This window comes from Lathyrus oleraceus, chromosome 2, assembly GCF_024323335.1.
Source record: "Lathyrus oleraceus cultivar Zhongwan6 chromosome 2, CAAS_Psat_ZW6_1.0, whole genome shotgun sequence".
NCBI lineage: Eukaryota > Viridiplantae > Streptophyta > Magnoliopsida > Fabales > Fabaceae > Lathyrus > Lathyrus oleraceus.
In genome coordinates this window covers 421,373,469-421,391,397 of record NC_066580.1, presented here as the reverse complement: position 1 = coordinate 421,391,397, position 17,929 = coordinate 421,373,469, and positions in this window count along the sequence as shown.

The window sequence follows — 17,929 nt, the reverse complement described above, 5'->3', positions numbered from 1 at the left end:
TATGCATTTCATGATGAAACTTCATACACAAGCAAATGCCATTAAATCTGCACGTCCAAACCTTCTCCAAATCACTTCAGCTTGCAATTACAAATGGTTTTGGGCCTCACATACGCCTGTACAGGCCCATGCATGGAGGACCCAATGATCATGCACACGAGTTTGTCACACCCTCCTTGCAGCTTCAGCTATAAATAGATGCATTGCTTCATTCAATTCTCAACCTGAAGGCGCCTAAAACTCTGCTGGAATTGAATCCCAACCTCACACCAAAGGAATTTTGCATTTTCATTTCACTTTTCAAGTTTGATTTTCAACAACATCAGTTGATCTTCAATACTAATTCCTAAGCCTTGCATTCATACCATACTTCAAGATCAAGCTGCAAGCAAGAGATTGGTTGGATCGTGCTCATCAAAGCTGCACTACAAAGGTTTACTTCTCAACTGTTTTGCTTCTAATCTCACTATATATTATGCATTGCTTGTATTGGTTTGGTTTTCTGAAGTCCTCGTATGAGAGGCAAGCCAATGGTGGCTTTAATTTCATGAATTGTTGCTCTGCAGATTGAACACCTAGATTTTCAACCTCAGATTTCTCCTTCTATAGGGATCTTGAGTGAAAACTAAGGTTACAGGGGTTGTAAGAACAAAATTGTTCTACAACAGATTCCAGGATTTTGATGATAACAAAGGATGAAACCAAAAATGGCACTCTAACGAAATTTCTCTAAGTGTGCAGAACTCTGAACAAGAACAATGAATCTGATCGCTTTATCAGATACAAAATCGAATCAGATACAAAGTACCAGAAGATCAGAAGCATCTGAAGAAGAAGCGTGCTCTAGAAGTTCTGACTCTGAGATAAACAACATATCAGAATACCAGAAGCTCTAAACTTCCTCTGGCATCAACGCTGATGTTCTAAAAGACCAGGACTATCAGAAGCTCTGATGTCACATCACAACAATCACAGATTAACAGAGTTAACGCAGATTCTGATGAAGAATCTCCTTATCCAGAAAGAGTAACGGAAACTACAACTTCAAATGGAAAGAAAGTATATTTGGAAAGAAGTTATTCAGGGAGACAAATCTGTTATGGCAAGAAACACAGAAGTAATGGCATTAAACTCTCATCAAAGTCAAATATTTTGCCATCACTACAACGGTCCTTTCACCACTATATAAAGGACGGCTAACTTCATTGAGAGATACACCTGAACGCACAGAAATACTCTAGTCTTTCACGAGCTGCTGCTCATACGTGAAGTCACTTGCTTGTTCCATTTGCTGTAATATTTGCTTTATATTAGAAGCACCTTAGATTACATTTTTCTTTTGCTAAATTGACTTTGTTCCTCAAGTGACTTTGAGTATTTTGTATACTTGGGAGGACTAAGAGATCTTTCTCTTAGACGTTGGTTGTAATAATCTTTCAAGATTAGTGGATTAAGTCCTTTTTGAAGGCGAAATCACCTTGGCCGGGTGGACTGGAGTAGCTTTGTGTTATAAGCGAACCAGTATAAAATCATGTGTGTTCTTATTCCGTAAAAACGTTTATTTTCCAAAACAATTCAAACCCCCCCCCCCCCCTTTCTTGTTTTTCTCACCTTCAGGGGTGATGTACATCACCCCAGCTTTAATTTGGTATAAAGATCGTTTGATTTGGTTGAGGTTGCAAAACTTGCAACTGGTGGCCGGATTTAGTGAGCTCACCGGAGAAGACAGTGGTTTCCACCACCGTCCCCACGTGGAAGTCCCTTGGCCCTTGGATCCATTAGCCATGATCTAATCTGAGCCTTTGTTATGTTTGACTTTATTTAAATATGTTTGCTTCGCGTTTGATTGGGGAACACAATGAGCGCGCGCTTCATGGCCTTAGGATCATCCACGTCAATTAATGAATGATGATCCTACGCTTCCTGATTTTTCTATTTTTCCTAATTTCTGTTTTATTTTCTTTAATTCCATTTATTTTCAAAAATTCATAACTCTTTTATTTGGAATCACAAAAATACGGGACCGATTGCAAAATTTTTCTCTTAAATTCTAATTTCATAATCTGATTTTTAATTATTTTTGTGATTCCATTTAATATTTTTTTGTGAATTATTTTGTTTTTGATTATTTTTAATTCATTTTAAATACTTTTTAATATTCAAAAATTCCAAAAATATTTTCTTAATACATTTGGATCATGATAAGTCTATGAAAATATTCTCATCAATTTCTTAATTGATTTGAGATTTATTTGAGATTTTAATTCATTTGTGTTATATTTTAATGCTTTTAATTGATTTTAAAATAGTTTCTGTTTTCAAAAAATATTGAGAAAATTTGTCAAATCTAGTTTGACCATGTTAGACTTATGATGATCCAATTGGACTTATCCAAGTTGATTTGAATTGGATTTGAAGTTTGACCATGATTTGTCCATTTTATTTTATGTATTATTTTAATTCCAAAAAATACCAAAAATATGCTTGACCTTTCTTGACTTCTAATCTCCATTTTACTTCTGTTTACCATTGATTGATGTTGATCTCATTCACATTTGATCATTTTGTTTTGGTTATGTCATTTGAATTCTCATTTTGTACATTTCATCTTCATCTCTCATCTTCTTCTTTTTCTTTTGACCAATGAGTTAATGATTTGTGGTTAGCCTTGACATATGAGGGGCTTAACCTTCTTTGATCCAAATCAAATTCAACTTGATCAAAGATCAAGTGAATTGCTTTGTGTCCAAGATAGGTTGCTTCTTGGTCAAGCAAAAGACCTAAAATCCATACAAGGTCATTCTTCTTTTCTTTTGGCATGGCAAGTTGTAGGAGCTTGGCTTACTAGTCATGATCTCTAACTTGTGTTTATTTGCCTATAGTTTTATTGACCGACCTCAGATAGGTGTGACTACTACGTTAGTCCACGTACGATTGCTTAACATAGCGCTAAATTGCCTTATGACACACTAACACTAACTACTAATTACTAACTTTTAATTCAAGCATTTAATTCTTGCAATTTACTTTAATACAATTTAATTTCTTGCTCATTTATTCATATTGTCTTTTCCTTTTGCTCATTTGAGCTCATGTTTATGTTTATGCCATTTGCCTTTTGCTCACTTGAGCATATTATTGTGTAAATATACTATTGCCTTGTGCTTGTTTTGTCTTTGTTTGTGTGACCCAATGCAAAAAGGAGAAAGGAATTAGAATTAAGACCTTACCTATGCTTAATGGAGTTCAAGAGCAACTAGGCCTCATGCCTTTAGAATGCTAAATTTGTTGAAGAGCAACTAGGCCCCATGCCTTTAGAATGCTTAATCTTGAAATTGACATTGAAAGGCCCCCTTATCCAAAACTCTTTCTTTGTCCATTCCTCTTATTGCATTGTGAACTTTTTGATTGTTTGTTCTTATGTGATAGGGATTCCAAACTTGAGCTAATTAGAAGGACCATTGTCATGAGCATCCAAGTTAAGAGACAAGCCAAATGGAGATCCTAGGAGCTTGATTGAATATTTGTTTGATTGCTTGAGTTAATTGCTAAATCCAAAGGAAATGAGCATCTTGGATTATCTTTATGATCTCAAGAAAGGAACTCCAAGGGTTTTATTCTCTTCTCTCATCTTTGCATGTTTAGGACTAGCCCTTCTCTTCTTCTCTCCACTCTAACCCAAGCCCTTCTCTTCTCTTCTCTCATCTTGTGCAAACATTGACATTGTTTTAAAATTAGAAACCTAGACCATATGCCTTTGATTTTTTCAAATTCTTTTCATTTAATACTTATTTTGAATTGAATCTTAAGTCAACTTTTACTTCATTTTGTGATTACTTCTAATTTGTAAATACAACTCACTTCAAATTGTTTTTTGTGGTTCCAATGGCCACCTTTGTTAAAACCTTTTTCATAAACATTAGCCATAGGTTTGAGTTATCATAGTGGTTGATGTAAACCTCACCTTATCCTTAGTGATTGTACTATAAGTCTTCCATACTTATTATAGGGTTAATCCATCACTAGTATGTTGAATCTCTCCTCACATGGTGGATTGTTGGTTTAGGTTGAGTTTTCTCCCTTTGATAACAAAAGACCTTAAGGCTTTTGACCAAATCAATTCATCTATATCTTTTGAGATTTCTACCCCGAACTACGAGGTTTTGATCCTACCTTTGTGATGGTCCGTAGGCAATGGGTTTATCCATTCAAACAACAAAATTGTAAATATTGTATATTCTTTACTCATCTCCCCAATCATGTTTGCATAAATATTTTCACAAATACCAACCTACCATACAACATTTGCAAAAAGGGCTCCCTTAGAGTACTAAGGATGTTTTGGATGCTTAAAACCTTCCCATTCCATAACCAACCCCCTTACCTAGATCTCTGACATTTTTATTAGTTTTTGATTTGATAAAACTTCTCGGTTTTTGTTCGCTTTCTAACCTTTCCTTTGGATAAATAGAAGTGCGGTGGCGACTTGAATTGTATGATTTACTTTTGATTTAGTCAATAAATCTAAAGGTAACGAATACCCTGCTACAGGAACAAACCTAAGATGTCCACCTCACTAGTAGAAAGGTTAGAGAGACGTCATTAAATGAAAAAGTTCAGCCAAAGCGTGATGAAGGTCAACGTTTCTCTGAAACTGGTCACACTTCTTAACAAAAGAGACGTTATCCTTCAACAGGGTAGGCTAATAGTATTCCACCCTAATTAACTTGTGGGCAAGAGTTTTCTTGCCAATATGATTGTGTCATGCCCCTTTATGGACACTAGCGAGTACCAGGGTGATTTCATGCTCCCCTAGACACTGCAGTATTAGGGAGGCTTTCCATATCGTATAAAGTTTCATAACACGAAGGGTTTCCTCGAATTGTCTCGACACACCCACTCAAAAACGAGTATTTAAGGACCAGATACTAGGTGGAAATAACCCCCCTAACACATTGATGGCAGGTTGGCCTAGGATAATGTTCCAGGGAAACATGGCATTTATTATGAGGTAGATGACTTCAATTGCCTAGGCGCCTGCTCTTTCGCCATAGGTTATCTCTAGGGTTACATAGCCACTAACTTGTACATGTTCTCCAAATAATCCCATTAACAAACCCTGGAACGTTTTTATACCGTTAGGATAAAGTTGAAGTTTCTAGAATGTGTCCCAGAATAGGACTCCAATAGAACTCCCAGGATCTATTAAGACTTGCTTGATATCCCAATTTCCATATTGCACAATGATGACCATGTGATCATTAGCATGAGGGAGGATTCTGACGACATCACTATTGGAAAATGTGATATTGATTTCCTATTTCTCCCTGTTCCTTTTTGGATAACCCATGGAATATTATTTTCTCAGTCAACGCCTGTCTGGAATATTTCCTCTAGGAGGAGTTGGAAATTCCTCAGCCGATGAAACCCCAAGTTATTGTCATACCCCTGAAGCATAGAGTTTTGTTGGCCATCTTTGTAGGAAGGTGGAGATAGTGATAATGAAAGAGGTGTGTCCCATGTTAATTTTACCGGAATTCCACGGTGGGCGTTATTATACTTGTCAAAAGTACATGTGTGCATGGTATCTCTACGCGGGTAGGGATTACTCAGAGGCCTTTATAGTTAAGGGTGACTAGGGCTTGCTCACGGTGGTGAGATATCATATTTGGTGATGTTTACGATGGTATGAGAGAGCCAACTCACGTGAGGTGAGAGACTCTATGTTTATGCGTTATGTTAAGGGTATGATGATTTGCCCTTTCTCCTCAAAGAGACGAGATAACAATAGATGTTTTTGGGCCTAGGGTTATGTTGGGAATAACCTCCCACTCAACCAATGGTTGATTGCTAAATCCTTATTTCCTAGGGAAATATGGACCAGTCTATTGACCCTTACTTCCCTCTAAATGAGGAATGTCTTTGCTCGTGTTTCCTATGACTAGGAGAGTAGGGGTGTACTTAGGGTGAGACGGCTTCTAACGGTGGAAGGTGTATAGATGTCGCCCCTCCAGATGGTTACCATCCCGCCCTTGTTAAGCCTCTTACAAATATATCACTACAAAACCAAAATCTAAAACATCTAAATTTATTTTAATTTTTAATTTTTAATTTTTAAAACAATCAAATAGAAAATTAATTTCAAAAACAAATTTGTAAAATGAGACTAACAAACAAGTTTTATTATTTTCTAATTTTAAAAACTATTTTTTTTATAAAACAAAATCAAATAGGCCCTTATTATTCTTAAAAATTATAATTTGTGTAATAAAAAAGATAAATTTGAATTGTGATGATATCAAGTATATAACTTTGTTTTAGTTTTCCTTGATACAAAACTTTTATATCCTTACTTCTTTTTGTATACAAAATTGGTGGAGGGTTTGTATTCATTCATGTGTTCATAACAGTTTTACTTGGATATAAAAAATCGTTCCATTTTTTAGATGTCAAGGTCTCCAATTGTAATAAAATATTTTCAAAAATACAACCGAGTATGAAAGATGGAAATAAGAGTTGTTGACTTATGGATTATGAAAGAGAGAAGTGGTTAGCTTCATCTTGAGTTGGTGATACAAAATTCAAAGGTAAAAAAAACCAGTAACTCATTGTTTGTTCTTATGTTCTATAACTCATTTTATGCTATCTATGTAGGGTGATGGTATACACATCCTTATTTGCCATGGAGATTACAAGGATTAGATGAATATAATAATTGAAAACCAGACTTATAATTGTACAACGTTGAACCATTGCATAATGATTTTCCAAATAAGGTTTATGAAAATAAACTTAAATTACTTTTCAATGGTGGAACAATAATTTCTGATAAAGAATTTCCTAACATACCTCCTCACTAACTCAAGTTCAAAGCCATTTCAGACTTACTGAATGGACATTTCAATCATGATTACTTGAATGGTAATGATGATATTTATTGATTGATTGATTTCTATATATTTTTATTGGTTGTATGGTAATTATGTTATACTGTCTGACATACTCTTTTATTGATTTCTTTATACTAGATGTTATTGGTTGTCTGCATGAGATTATCAAATCACAAAGTGTTGAGAATGGTAGAAAAATATGTGACAACATTACACAAAGGGGTGAAAGTGGAAATATTATTGATTGCACTCTTTGGGAGGATTTTACTTGCAAATTAATGAACTTTTTTAAGAATAACAATGATGTTGGTCCAACTATAGTTATCATTACCCATTCTTGGTGCAAGTCAAACTTAGGTATTATTGATCGGAAAAATAGCAAGTGTACTATTTTTCCTGTTGTAGTAATAAAGGGGAAATTCCCCGAATGTCGATCTCAAGGACTGTAAGTTAATATCGAGTTCAATTAAACAAAAACTATTGTTGGGGGTTTTAGATTCAAATTTATAAAAAAAAGGTAAAAGAAATTAATACTGTTAAATAAGGGTTTGCAAGGGAAGAGGAACAATGACAAGGAATGTGTATAATTTATCTCTGTCACTATTGCATCAACAAATATTAATTACTATCAGTTCTCAAGGTTATTTTCTCCCAAGTCCTTGGTGAGAAAACCTTTAATCGTTCTACCCTAATTTCCATGTCCATAGGAAATTATGGTGAAGTTAAGCCTTATTATATCAAGAATGCTCTAATTTATACAGAGTATCTCTAGTCCTAGGTGATATCTACTGCAGAGTAATCTTATGAAAACCTTATCAATGGTGGTCCAACCTAATTGATAATCATATACCAATCTCGATTGGTCAGAAAGAGAAAACCTTAAACACATCAAAAGATTACCATAAAACAATATTATAAATACAATCATAAACATAAAGTCATTACAAATCTAAATCAGGGACACCCCCTGACATTGAGGGGTTTAGCTACTCATATTGTTCAAAACAGATTCAAGATTAAAAATACACATTACAAATAATTGGATGACTTGGATCTTCAATCGCTTCCGCTAAAAATCGTTCGCTCTCTGAATTCCTTGATCTTTGTAATTCTCAATCGTCTGACAATTCTCTGTGTTCTCCTCGTTCCAAAAGTGTCCTCTTCTGCTATAGAAATTCTTCTAAAATAGTGAAAAATTATTTGGCAAAGGTTGGAAATCTCCAAAACGTCCTTGCAGCTCAAGCCCAGGTAAAAAGCCTAAAAAATGGAAGAATGTGCACCTGGGATGACACGGGTGGCCGTGTCAGCTCTCTGCCTTGCCACTTCCTTCCTGACACGCCCCAAGTGGCCTGACACGGGCCATATCAGCTCCCTGTCTTGGCCCTTCTTGGTGGTTGAGTTGCCTTCTTCCTGACATGGCCCGTGTCAGGTGACACGGGTGGTCGTGTCAGGCCTCCTGTGTTGATAATTCTTCTTTCCTCGAACACCATAACTTCCCACTTTCTCGCATTGGATCCGTTGGATCTTCTACCTGGACCTGGAGGACATAAACACAGACAACCAACACATAAAATCCCGAAAATATAAAATAAAACTAACAATTGATAAAATGCTTAAATAAATGACGGAAAATAAAATTAACTTTATAGGTACCATAATGTGCACAAAGTGTTCTAGAATCCTTGGTGACTGATCAATTATTCAGGTTTACATCTCTTCTCTGTTTACCGTATCCATATTATCCACATACTAATATATTGTGGTTATAACATGGTATAAGCTTCTGGGAAATCAACATTTTATAATGCTTGGAATGGAACTAGGCTTTACATAAACTTGGAACACCTACAAGTGTAAAACTTCAAATTAACGTAAGAATTCTTACTTTAAAAACACAAGTTGATGTTATATGAACTAACATGTGTTAATCAACATAATTTCTAGGATCTCAGCTTGGTTGACTTAGAACATTATGTTAGCTTGAAAATTTCAATATGAAGAATGCAACAAAGAATAGTAAGAACTACGTTTGAAAATGCTAAGTGTCAAGAGTCTTAAACATGGTTTTGACACATTAGCTAGGTCGACTAAGGATGGTTCGACTAACTCATCATACAATATGAGATATAGTGTATTTTGATACCAACGAAGTCTGGTTTGGAGGAGTCTCAGCAACATATCTACAATATTAGGATCACTCTCTCTTCAAAACATGTTCAGAATCTCGAAAAGGGTTATGCAAATGAGCCATTCGACAAATGTCGAGTTCAACACATATATCAAACATTGGGTACTTAAGATTTTCTTAAGTCTAAAGATTAGGTGATGTAAAAGTAGTTCAACAATGCTATAGGTGTCAACCAAATGCTCTCGATGGAGGCAATTAAGAAGTCAAAGAGCAGTTGAACATAATCGTGGGTTTACAAAAGTTTAAACATTGGAGACGCATGGAAGCAAACTAGAGAGCTAATGTACACACAAGGAGATATGTGTCAAGTTATGTAGAGATAACTATTTTGGACGGCTAACATTGTACTAGCATATAAATCGATCTCAGGGTTGTGGTTAAGGGTCGCAAAAATCTCATTTATTCTCTATAGAACTAAAGTACTCAAGTTACAGAGGGAAACAATTTGTGAGAAATGTATGAGTCAGTGTCCTATGTCTTACTTTTTAAAGTCTTTTGTCTTTGAAGCACTTACTTTAATATCATATATTTTGTTTATTGTTTATCATCTTTATCCAAAGTTCATAGCAATTATAATTTATATTTAGTTCGTTAGCATCCAAGCATTTAACTTTCAGTCACAAACACTTTTTCTTTGCATTTATTTCTACACAAATTATCCTTGAGATTTTTTGAGTTAATTTCTTAAGTGAACTAAACTCATGATTATTTACTAAAAACACCAGCAAACAAATTGGCATGCCCAGTGAGACCCTTTTGTGTACAAAAAAACATATTTATTTTTTCAGAAAAGTGTTGTGTCTTTAGTGTCCATTTTTTTTGTCTTCATGTATGAAATGTCATTAGTAGTCAAGTGTATATGTGTCTAAGGAGTGGAAAAACTCTTTCTGAGATGACTCATTCTACAAGACATCAACCCCTCCCAGAATAATGCTCCAAACTCAGAAGGAACTAGTCGGATCGATGATTGGTAACACAAGAACTTCAACTTTTGTTGAAAAAAATCCTACCGTCCTAAGCCAAGTGTCAAATTCGACTATATCACCAGAAGTGGTGGTGTCACCACCACAAGTGTCTAGTGTTACAAATACCCCTAGGGTTACATAGAATATAGGATATCAAATGCCTCTTGATGACACTCTGTCATTGCATATTTTCGATCGAAGAAACGGATCAAAACAAGTTAAAGAGGAGCAAAACTGAGGAATAAAGGCCAAAGAAAGATTCAAAAATGAATAAGTATGCAGAAATAAGGACTTGTGAAAAATAGATGGAAAAAGGAGCAAATACGTGCAGCTACTAGAATAATCACACGCAACATCACGCGCGTGATAAAAAAGCAAAGTCAGCATCGCGATGCAAGTTATAACACGCGCAATGAGACGTTTTTGGGGATTTTTATGACGCGTTTCTGATGCAAGTTAAAAGGCGAAGTTTGATACTTTTTCAAGGGTTCAACGTTTTAGACTGAAAGTGACGATTTACGGCACCAGAAGGCATATTCAGACTGCATTTGGAGCCATTGGAGGGTTGTTCTTCAAGGAATTTCTTATGGAAACCTCTTATATATATTTGATATTGTAATTTGAATTATGAGTAGTTAATTATCTTTAGGTTAGGTTTTGTTGGATGAACCTATTTCAATATTGTTGGGACATATGCTTGATTTGATATTGCATGAATAATTTGAGTTATAATTCTATTCAATTGTATCTTGTTCTTAATGCTTTTTATGTGAGATACTCTTTTAATCAGAATTTGGACACATAGTGAATACTGCTAATCATTAGTCTATATGTTAGATCTAGGGCAATTGTTGTGCTTACGCCGGTTGAATAAGGATAGGAGACCTCGAGTAATGCCTTAGGAATTAGCGTTATATTGCATTGCCTAATCTTGCTTACACTGGTAGACTAGGAATAGAAAAATCTGAGTATAGATTAGTGAGTTGTACATAAAGGGATTAGGTATAGCATTTTTGTTAATTCACCGTATAATTATGGTGACGATCTCATTCATATAATACATCAAACATCAACAGTAGAGAAATATGAGTTTCTATACAAAACATGTCTGCTTTCGTATTATTGACAGAACACTTTATTTTCTTTTTGCAATCAAGACTTGAAACCCCTCCATTTATATTTTCTATACATTGCACACCATTGTATCATTAAATAACAATCATAGTGAATTCAATCTTTTTATTACTTTGACATTATCGGTGCACTTGTCGAGAAGTCATCAAGTTTTTGGCGTCGTTGTCGGGGGCTATTGATAATTTCAACAAGGAGATGCTTGTGAAACGTTTGTTTATTTAGTTTTTTATTTTTGTTTTATTTTATCGTTAACTACAGTGCCACTGAGGTATTTCTTGTTTGTGTATGCACAACTCAGATCGACATTGACTTCGTTTGATCCAAAAATTGAAAGAACTGCATATGCCATCAGGAGAGCGGTTAGAGAAGTAAATCTAGCTAAAAGGATCTTAGTAGAAGACAATTCACTAATTTATTCGATCGCAGAAGAGGAAATCATAATGGAAGTTGCACAACCCAAACTATGGGGGACTACTACAAAAGAACTGATGAAGTACATGTTTCTAGAGGGTTTGTACCGGAAGACCCCGCTAATTTTGACATAATTTTTTTGTGCTTTCAAGTTTAAGAGACAATCCGTTCGACGGGAACATAATTAGAGTCATGTGGAAGCATCTTGTTCGCTTATACAAGATAACTTTGATGTGCAGACTAGCTGAGGTCACTGAAGACCAAGTCAAGCTAAGGTTGTTTAGTTTCTCGCTAATTGGAAGAGCCAAAGATTGGTTACTTTGCCTTCCAAATGGAACAATAAAGACATGGAAAGAGATCGAGGATAAATTCTTAGAGAGATTCTTCACTGCCACTCAGTTTGTTGAGCGAATAACGAAAATTACAAATTTTGAGTAGCGAGAAACTGAATAGTTGAATGACTCGTAGGAAAGGTTTAAACTTTTATTAAGTAGGTGCCCCAATAATAATATGAATAACATGGAGAAAATTCATAATTTTATCAAAGGTTTCAAGATTCAAACATGCATGCTGCTAGATGCCTCCGCAGGAGGCACAATAAAAAAAATGACTGAACATAAGTTAAAGACCTGATTGAAAAGATGTGCTTGAATGAATATCATTCAAAAAGATAAAGGTTAGTAAAAATTGAAACTATAGGCACACCCAAATGTATGTTTGTTGTTGATAGTTATGCTACACTTTTAGCCGAAATTGAATTATTGAATAAATAGTTAGCTGAAAGCAGCCTGGGTAAAGCTAACGTGAGTCAGGTACAAACACTTAGGTGTGATTTCTATGGAGAGGGACATACAAATTGAGGGTGCTCTTTGGAAGGATCGAGTGAAAAAGCTCAATTTTCTAATTTCTAGAAAAATAACCCTTGTTCCAACACCTACAATCCCGGATGGAAGTATCACCCAAACTTCAGATAGAATAATAACCAGAATACAGGTGCTAATCAACATATTCAGTAAACTCAACACGCTCCAATCTAAAGGAAACCTTCATAACTGGAAGAGACCCTACAAAAATCCATCCAGTTCACTCACATCAAATTTGATTAAGTGAATAAACAACATGAAACAATGAGTAAGAACCATGATGCGTATATAAAAAAATTGGAGATGTAAATTGGTCAGCTATATAGATAAATAGTCGTTTTACCTAGCTCTAGTGGAGGATTTACATGTAACACTATAGATAATCTTAAAAAGAGACTTGCAAGTCTGTAGAAACAGGTTTTGAGGTGATCACCGACAACGGTGAAGATGAAATAGTGGAAGTAAGGACTGGAAATGAGAAGAGTAAAAATCAGGGTGACCAAGCTGAGAAAGGAGTCACCATTAAACAATTAATAGACAAAAACTCCCATTAGAGAGAGACTGAGAAATAGATCCTTAATAACCTTAATCCAGAACTGTATGATTATATAAAATCTCCATATCCAATAATTAAGAAGAAACCATTATAGGACGATGAGGCATGACTAGTTTCCAAGTTCAAAAATATGTTAACCACGCTTCAGATGAGTATTTCTTTTCATGAAGTTTTAGAGCTAATGCCCGAGTTTCCTAAATTTATGAAGGCATTACTAAAGGGAACAAAGCAGAAGTTGGCTAAAGAACAAGTAAACATGACTGAGAAAGGCGATACGGCAGTGCCCTAAACACTTACACCAAAGCTGAAGGGTCCAGGTAAGTTCACCATCTCTTTTACCATTGGTGGGGTAAATATCCCACACACTTTATGTGATTTAGAATATAATATCAATGTAATTCCACTGAACAAGGTCAAGGAATTTAACTTAGGAGAGATCATACCGAGTAATATGACTCTCACTTTGGCTGATTTATCTGTTACTCATCCTCATGGTATCTTACAAGATGTGTTAGTACATGTTAATGGTTTAGTTTTTCCTGCAGATTTCATGGTGGTCAACATGAAGGGAGACACAAGAGGGTAGGTTATTCTCAGACGCCCATTATTGGTAATTGAGAAGGCTTTAATAGATGTGGAAACCAGTGAACTTAGTTTGAAGTTCAACAAGGAAAATATGGTGTTGAATATGTATGAATGGACATTGTATGTAGAGGATCTGGAGACATGCTACCAGTTAGAAGAAAAAGGTAGTAAACTTGACAAAGGAAAGAATGAAGGTGGATTAATCGATGTGAGGGTATCCCTTGCGCCTGATGTGCCTTAGGCATGAACCGTCAAGTTAATGACTGAAAAGAAGCGCTGGATGAGAGGCAACCCATCACTAAGTAAGTATTTATTTTTTTAGTTTAATTTTGATTATTAAAACGTGTAAATTTTGTGTGTTGTGTTGCAAGGAAATAAAGCAGGTGAAAGAGAAGAAATAAAGAAAACAAAGGAGAAGAAAAGAAGAAGAAAATGATGAAGACCTTGGAATAATCACGCAGGCCATAATATGTGTAATAGGGATAAATCGTACACGTGATGTATGAATAAAATGTGCGATAGAGACATTATGAGAATCCGAAGACTGTCATTATCATGCACGCGGTGGAAGTATAGTGCACGTGATATAGACGTTGGATGAGAGACATTGGTAAGACTGTTACCATCACGCGCGCGATGAAGGCATAATACGCACAATGGCAACATATATGTGGCCTATAAATAGAGATTTATGAAATATATTCCCTTCACAACTCTCTTTCTACTCATTCTTCTTCACACAATTTCTCTGAGCATACTCCCTGCTTAATATTTGTTCTCTATGCAATGTTACTCTATTGTGATGCTGCAGGAACTATGGCATTAAAAAGAGGAAGAATGGAAAGCGATCATCTTCAAGAGCTGCCCCCGTACCTAATGTTCCAACCTTTCCCAATCTCAAGTTTCTATTAGAGGATAATGCGGATAAATATATCAAGTTGGTTGATTAACATATTATGAGGGAGAGGGCATTCGCATGTGAAGACCTACGAGGCTTCGAAGAGGTGGTGGAAATGCTACAACAACGATATTGGGTAAGTTTCAATAATTTGATTCGAGAAACCAATAAAAACATAGACCTAGAATTTTATGCAAATGCGACATTTAGCGAGGTGGGCACCTACACTTCTTATGTGCGAGGTAAACATGTCGATTATTCTGCTAGTTCCATTAACTCTCTTTTTAATCTTCAACCTCCTCCTGTATGTGCTCTTAGGACCTATAGAAACGAGCATCAAGTGATAAACGAGGTCATGGCCTAAGAGATGATTGAAACTTTTTGTAGGCCAGAGGCAAAATGGGTGATTGAGCGTGGCATAGTGTTGCAGCTTAAAACCGTTGAGTTCTGCCAAATTCCAAGGGCTTGGGCCTCATTTTTTGTGAAGTGTTTATAATCCACATCTAACAAATCACAATTTATTGTGAAGCGGTGTTTAGGACTTTTAGCTCTTTTGAGGGGGGAACCAATTGATTTGGGGCGTTTAACTTCTAAAAATATTAAATACATGGCTAACGTTGCATAACGAGCTTGTGGGCATTTTTGTGTTATTAATTAATTATATAGGAGATTCAGAGTGGTTGTCCACCCCAACGACGAGATGATAGGTCCAAAAACACCTATCAACACTTCAACAATCAGGAGTCTGCAACATAATCACCCAACAGAAGTAACTCAAAATGATCAAGAGGATAATCCACCAGGAAATGACGAAGAATTCTACCAACCTCAAGTGCATCAATAACAAGTGCAAATGTAAGGTCAACAGGATCCATAGTTTCAAAGAAGAATTGAAGCTCATGCAATGGGGGTTACTAGGTGGATAACGGAAGTTTCACCCATTTATATGTTGAATCCTCGAGATTCGCTCATGTATTCAGATACTTCTACAACCAACAAGAAGATAACATGCCTGCTTAAAGTTTAAGAGTACGCTTTGCGACCGTTGAAGGGATGGAGAACTACTTCACAAATTAAGATCAAGAGTAAGCAAGGAAAAGAGAACACATGCGAGCAAAATGGACCAGGCAGAATAACGACTTCAACAACACTATGAATGACATGCATGATCTTTTATGCAATGATAACATATGGAAATATATGTAGTTACTTTTTATTTCTTAGAAGATTTTTTGTTGTTGTTATTTTTTATTGTATACCTAACAAAGAGTAATAACACTTATAAGTACTATTCCCCCATTGTATTAATTTAGTAATTTTATCTTTAACGAACAAGTTTGTAGTTGTTGTTTCTTTCAAATTTACGATGTTTGCACTTGTAGCATTGAACAAATGAACCAAAAGTATCATCAGAGGAAACTTGATCATCAGTAAAGTGATTTACAAATTGAAGGCAAAGGATGAAAAAGGAATCAAAGGACTTGTACTCGACCTTCATATACCCTAATTAGTAAGTTTTGAGCCAAATAAGTTCCACTGTTTACTATTCTTTTTCTTGAGTGTATCCATGCATTATTGTTTTATCAGGTTTGAACTATTTTTGATTAAATTTGTCTGGTTTGATTGACACATATTGAGACAGTTTTTGCTTTGAACTTTAAGCCTTTTAACCACCCGGTAGTAATAGGATACATCCATTGCTAACCACTTTGAGTTTGGTCTTTCTTTAGGTGACTTAGCCTTATTCTTATCCATATGACTTAAAAGATTTTATCTTTCCACCCTATCTTTGAAGTTAGATAGAAATGTTTCTTAAGTTGTATGAAAAAGAATAAGTTTGAGGTTGCTCTTGGAAGTGAGAAAAGTTTAAAGTTCGGGGTTGGGTACTAGAGAAAAATGGTCACAAATTCAAAAATTTGAGAAAACAAGAAGTTGGAAAAAGGAACTACTTCAAAAAAAAAGATAAAAAAGAACGAAAAAAAGCATATTGAAGACCACAATAGAAATATCTCTAGTAGTAGAAATAAGGAGCAAAGTGGTATGATAAAAGAAGGATAATTAGGTACCTAACTCCAAAGATTGAAACCTACTTTCCCAAAAATGCCCTATCCGAGCATAAGCCAAGATACAACCAAAAAAGCCCTCAAATGTGTGTGTGTTTTGATTTCTTTGACAAATTATATTAGAACATGATCAAACTCAGTATAAACTATTTTTCATGTTAACTGAGAGACTATCCAATCAATTGAGTGAATCAAGGTGAGATGAGAGACAAGTTGAGTACTTGTCAAAGCTTAATGATATTTTATGAATTTGTCAGATTAAAGTTGGAAGCTAGAACGATGGTCAGATAAAGAAAATTTCATGTGGGGATGTTCAATTATTATTATGCAATTTGTTTTATGTTTGGAATTGGCAGGGCATGCAAGTTACTTGAGGACAATCAATGGTTCAAGTTTGGGGTTGTGATGACACCTATCATTACATGTTTTCGGTCGAAGAAACAGATCAAAACAAGTTAAAGAAGAGAAAAAATGAGGAATAAAGGCCAAAGAAAGATGCAAAAATGACTAAGTATGAAAAAAATAAGGAATTAGTAAAAATCAGGTGGAAAAAGGAGCAAATACATGCAACTACTGGAATAATCACGCGCAGCATCGTGCACATGATAGAAAAGCAAAGTCAGAATTGTGCGATACAAGTTATAACGTGCGGAGTGAGACTTTTTCTGACGCGTTTTTGATCCATTCTGATTGCTTTAAAAGGGGAAGTTTGATACTTTTTCAAGGGTTCTGCATTTTAGACTGAAAGTGACGATTTACAACACCATAAGGCATATTCAGAGCATATTTGAAGCTAGTTCTTCAAGGGATCTCTTATGCAAACCTCTTATATGTATTTGGTATTGTAATTTGGATTATAAGTAGCTAATTTTCTTTAGGTTAAGTTTTGTTGGATGAACCTATTTCAATACTATTGGGACATATGCTTGATTTGATATTGCATGAATAATTTGAGTTATAATTCTATTCAATTGCACCTTGTTCTTAATGCTTTTTATGTGAGATACTCTTTTAGTATGAATTTGGACACATAGCAAATATTGTCCATTGGTCTATGTGTTAGATCTAGGGCAATTGTTGTGCTTATGCTGGTTGAATAAGGATATGAGACCTCAAGTAGTGGCTTAAGAATTAACGTTCTATTACATTGCATAATCTTACTTACGTTGGTGGACTATGGATAGAAAACTCCTAGTATATATTAATGAGTTATACACCAAGGGATTGAGTATAGCGATTTTGTTAGTTCATCGTGGAATTATGGTGACGATCTCATTCATGTAATACATCAAACATCAATAGTAAAAAAATAAGTGATTTTATACAAAACCTGACCGTTTTCGTATTATTGACATAACATTTTCTTTTATTTTCGC